Here is a 5,015-nt window from a genome sequence, read left to right as displayed (position 1 = left end):
AGTTGGGATTGTATCTGAGGACCCCTAGCAACAGAGCTGATAGAATGGGCTCAGAGGTTTCAAACAAACCAGCCTTTGATCCGAATTGGTCGTTTCAGCCTGCAGTAACATTTGCAACCCAGAACTTCAATGAAGCAATGCAGATGCCATTACAAGCAAGAGATTCTTCTAATTTGTCGGAAGCCTTTTCAGGGCCTTATCTGGAGTGGCCAGGTGTTGCTAACTGCGCATTTTATAACTGTACAGGCAGTTGTGCGTTTGGTTTGAATTTCCACTTCAACCATCCTCCCAATCGGAAACAGGTTCCTCAAACCTGTGATCCACCTAAGAAGGTTGGATAGCTTGAATGCCAGTTTTACTTGAAAGGAACCTGTAAGGTTTGGGGCATCATGCAAATTCAAACATTGCAATGATAAAGTGAGATCCGTAGGACAAGCACAGTTTAACTTTTTTGCCTTCCCATTCATCAGGGGAGAAAGAGCGTCCATTTTATGTATGTGTATAGGTTCTCACAAATATGGCGTTGCATGCAAATTCATCCAGAGCATACAGAGGAAGGAATGGCTTCCCCTGTATCAAGTTTTCCAATAGATGCAACTGCAAGATCTTCTTCGGCATCACCATTGAGATGCCATATTCACCGGTGCATCTGTTAAGGCCTTCACTGAGAACTCCCCATGTTCTGGGTTCTCACTTGCAGGAACATACAGTCAACATGCATGCTATGAATCCGTCTCCTCCTCAAGGCATGCCACCAATGTGAGGGTGGAACATGGACAATCATTGTTCTGCAAATACCTTGTCATCTTCAGAAGGAAAAACTTCCCATTGGAGTGAGTTTCATGAACACATAAACTGAAGATATAACCGGTCTGCAAGCTATCATAAAGAGAGATGTGTTTCTTGAACGACCCGACTAGCCAGAGTGTCAACATTATTTGAGAACAAGAGAGTGTGAATTTGGTGCAACTTACAGATATCATCATCCAAAGAGACTGACCACCCATCGAGTTGTACGCTAGGTCAAATGGGGATTCCCTTGCCATCTAGTGCTATCTCATATGAATATGGTCCTTGGTTTTCATTAGGTGGAGTCTCTGATTCCTAAGAAATTGCAGTGTTTGGATAGAAGCATAGGTTTTGTAGCATTCCTGGTTACCAAAGAAGCTAGTGACAAACATATGCCTTCAGTTGAAAAAGTATCTCATTGAAAATATTTTGACCACAAATAACTTAAAGAGTGTTGAGCACGAACTACCAGATGGTATTTGCAAGATTTTCAAAGAATTCAAGTCAATAGTTGGAGCTCTTCTTGATCAAGCGGCGTGGGTCACACTCATATCTCATAAACAGGCTAGAACACTAATTTCACATCTCTATAAGACATCCAGAGAAGAATTCGTAAAAAAAAAAAACATTGAAGCCCTGGTTTGGAAAAAGTTTCGGAGTAACATTCAAAAGAAATTGGAATCTGAAGGCAAAGAAACTATAAATCTGCTACAGGAAAACTTGCATAGAGAGGAAGACGCATTCCTTTCAGAAATGAAGAGGGACATGTTGGTGATCACAGGAAAACCTGTTTGTAGGTCCGTCAAGGCTTTGTGAAGTTTAGAGTATTTGGTATACTTATTATGAACAGGTTGTTTTGAAGGTTTTCAATTGAAAGAATTGAGAAACCAAGCATTGTAGGGAAGATTTCTGAGCTGATGCCAAGGAAAAAATGATTTGGAGGAGTGAAGCTGAAATGTCGAGTATCGAATCACTCCTATGTGCACTAATCAATTTGAGTTAGTTACCCTTGACCCTGAGATAGAATGAATACTATAATTGATGGCTCTCAAGTCCGGGCACTTGCTGGCATTCATTCAGAATTTGGCTAATCCATGATTGTATGTTTATAACTGCTCACGCATGGGTTCAAGGTTATATGGCATAAATCCTATTAGAAGATTCAGGAGGGGTTACAATTTATTTTCTTTTGAGGAAGGTACTCTATTTGTAGCCATATATTATAAGATAACCTCTAAGGGTGCAGTACACAAGTTTGATGATTCTTTCTGCAAATTAGATTGGACAGGGGTAGATGTGGATCTCCATAAATTTTTGGCATGGGAACCATAACCTGGATGCATTTGATACCGGGAAAAAGGGAATTGATCCTAATTGATGATACAAACAGGGTTAGGGTGGTGGAACTCCATCAGCAACCGATGATGAAACCTAGGCTACTAATTCTTCCTTCACCTGCTTCAGTAGCTCTTGTTTCTATGTATGGATCATTTTTATTTTTCCTTGGCAAGTTAGACAACAATGAGGAAGTAGTAGAAGCTATTGACTTTTCTGTCATGGTGGAGATATATGTCTTGGCTGATGTCATGAGCTACTTGAGGACCATTCCCCTAAACAAAAGAGTCAGAGATTTGGGAGAGCTTCAAGATTGGAATCTTGTTGATGTTTCCTTGTGTAATTTTATGGGTAAAATTTCAACCTGAAGAACACAATTGGTTGTTGTGGTCGGTTAACTATTTTTGGCATAACATGAAGGTTGAAAAGAATTACAGATAAAAGCAATACGTCTATAGAATAATGATGAAGAACAAATCAAGGAAATCTTCCACAAGAGTTGGTAACAGTGAACAAATATGCCCCAGTTCTAATAGGAGGCGCAAAAAAATCTTGTCATGATCTTGAAATGAAGGAAAGAAAAGTTGCAGAATTGATTACTTCCTCTGCTCGAAAGCATAGAATTGTTCATGTTTCTACCAGCCTTGTTTCTCCCAATCATCAAAATATTGGAGGCAACAGTGCCACAACTGTAAATGCCAATACAGAGTTGGGTGATGATGTTTGTCAGGATCTGAGATTAGCATTTTCTACCATTGATGACCCATGCATTGAATGAAAGAAAGCACGTCCATCTGTCATGGGGACAATATTTTCTCCCGTTTTTCATATGTCAAAGGATGCTAGCAGTGGAACTACAACAACATGTACAGTTGATCAAGGTGAACTTATGGTCCATAAAAGTCAGCTGCTAAAGAAAAGAAATGAGAATAGGGATTCATGTGAAGAACATAAAAGGAGTGTAATAGATACTTCTCCAAATTCAGGTGACATATGAAAAGAAACTTTGACCAGACTTTCTACTGATGTGGTAGAAGCAGTGCAAGGGTCTGAGACAAATTCGGGTAATCTTCCTGATGATGATCTTGATGGTTCGCAAATAGCTTTTGATGTGGCTCAGAATGGCATTGAGTGGCCTCTTGATGATCAAAATGCATCAGATGTTCATAGGCATGGTTCAGAATCAGTCCAGGAAGGTTTGTTAAGTTCAGATGGGGCATCCTTGTTTCTAGCAATGCAGCAAACTAAATTGTTGAAGTGCAATGATGAGGCCAGCCAAGAATCCAGAGTTGCTGATGAAGATGATGAAATCGATGATTTTGATCCATATTTATTCATAAAGAATTATTTTGCAAACCAGTGGTACTGATTTGGGGTTCACCCCAACAGTGGTGGTTATGTAAGACATCATCAGGTGTCTCATCTTGGAGAGTTTACCAAGATTTTTTTTTCCCATAATATATTCAAGAAACAAATTAGAAATAGAGAGAAAAGGAAGCTATAGCAGTCAGCGAAACTTCATTACAAGTAACCTACTTTGATACATTGTACCTTTTGTTCTCCATAAAAGCCTGAAGAAAGTGATCAGGAACGTATGCTTGTTTTCTTTAAGTTGTGCAAAAGCTAGACCAAGAATTTTACCATCATTGCAGCTTCAATGACATCAGTGAAACCAAGGAATGCTTAGACAAGCATGACCTCCTTCTAGTGTCTGTTGTATGCCAATATAGTATGTATGTCCCATAGGTGATGACATCGAGCAGCAAGGGATGTCGATGGGTCCACAAATGCTTAAAAATACAACAATCTAGTTCCCAAAAGAGATGAGAGATGAAGACCGTTGGCAAGGTGAATGCAAAAGCCTAATCATCAATGTTTAATCATCAAATCTAATCAATTTTCAATGTATTAACCTCATGGAAGTCTGTAGTTGTATTTCAATTATCCACAAGCTTACGTTCCTAGGTTGATGGATTCATGTTTGAAGGGATTTTCTCCTGTAAGAGGATACATGACAAGTTCTACGGGTTCAACATTGTGAAAATCCTGAAATCACACCCCATAAACAAGCTTAGCATTAATTTCTGTATAGTCAACAAAGGTCCTAATAAATCTAAGATAAACTCATCTCGTTGTGTTCTCACATTGGTGCTCTCATTTAGGAAGTTCTCCAAAACGTTGAGGATTAGAGAAGCAAATGCACAGTCGGTCTCCACAATAGAAGACCGACATATGATGCCAAGCTATTTTCATATGCCAATTTCAAACGACATAAAAGTTGAAATTACGGCTCTATGGTGGTATACCAAAACAAATCAGGGTTATGTTGCATTAACTCCAAGAAAATGTTATGTTAGAAACCTTTGTATCATCTAGAAGATGATGATGTGTCTATATGTGCGTAAGGGGACTGCTTCCAGGATACAACCAAGCTCTGCGCTGCCTCCAATTTTTACCCGGATAATCTCCCAGTCGGACTCTAACTGCCTGATAGAATAAGGACATCCGGCTAGGGATAACCAACCATGGATAACCAAAAATGTATAACGAATAAAAATCTGGAACTTAAGGGACAAATGGAGCACTTGTGATTGATCCAGAGGATATGGACCAGGCTAGACTCCAACCTCTAGGAGGCAGAGTTCGAACAGCACAAAGACTCCGATCAGAGACATCAGACCCGATATAAACGCCCTAAAGGGAGAAAAAAAGGGATTCTAACATTGTTGAGTTCCCTGATGATTTTTGTGTTGCGGTCAAGATGCTAGATGAAAACAAAAAACAGGTAGACGATGAATTTCAGAGTGAAGTTGAACTAATGAGAAAAATTAGGCATCCAAACCTCGTGTCTTTGTTGGGTTTCTGTGTCCATGGGAAGACAAGGTTGCTAG

General features: G+C 39.6%; 1 pseudogene; it reads left to right on the top strand.

The window, feature by feature from the left end:
- Window positions 1-2,517: 2,517 nt before the first annotated feature.
- Window positions 2,518-3,493, top strand: LOC149264319 (uncharacterized; annotated as a pseudogene).
- The last annotated feature ends 1,522 nt before the right edge of the window (window positions 3,494-5,015 follow it).

The sequence above is a fragment of the Pinus tabuliformis genome, chromosome 6 (genome assembly GCF_031772625.1).
Source record: "Pinus tabuliformis cultivar Carrire ecotype Pingquan chromosome 6, CPIR1, whole genome shotgun sequence".
In the NCBI taxonomy this organism is placed as follows: Eukaryota; Viridiplantae; Streptophyta; class Pinopsida; order Pinales; family Pinaceae; genus Pinus; species Pinus tabuliformis.
The sequence above is the reverse complement of the archived record's forward strand: the minus strand, read 5'-3'. Positions and strand labels throughout refer to the sequence as shown.